This window comes from Fulmarus glacialis, unplaced genomic scaffold (genome assembly GCF_000690835.1).
Source record: "Fulmarus glacialis isolate BGI_N327 unplaced genomic scaffold, ASM69083v1 scaffold8631, whole genome shotgun sequence".
NCBI classification, from domain to species: Eukaryota; Metazoa; Chordata; class Aves; order Procellariiformes; family Procellariidae; genus Fulmarus; species Fulmarus glacialis.
Genome location: NW_009192094.1, coordinates 4,670 through 5,119, shown reverse-complemented (window position 1 = coordinate 5,119; position 450 = coordinate 4,670).

The following is a 450-nucleotide window of genomic DNA, read 5'->3' as shown; positions in this document are numbered from 1 at the left end:
GAACCGCAGCACGATGGCAGAGGCGCAGGCCTTCTCTCAAGGACACAAGACTCAAGCTGCTACGGAGTAGCTGAAAAATTGGATCTATCCGCAAACCCGTGAAATTTTAAGGACATGAAACACGCTGGTTTAAGCACATTGGTGTAACGAGCTCCCCGCGATTAGCCTGACTAAGCAAACACAAAGCTGTGTTCTGTATTAACTGGAGTTTCTAAGTAATCTTACATTACCACCCTATTTAGAGGACACTTCACTCAACCCTCCTGTTGTTTATTTATTATAGAAAACATGTTCCAATGGCTTCTGCAGAAGGCATGACAGAAGCCGGGAAGAGACTCCGGAGGCTGTGGGGAAACGCTTCCTCGCAGCGGCCGCTGTCCCATGGAGCAAAGAGCAGCGGACAGCCGCTCCATCAGATGCTGGCATCTCCCATAGTGCCGCTCTCGTTAC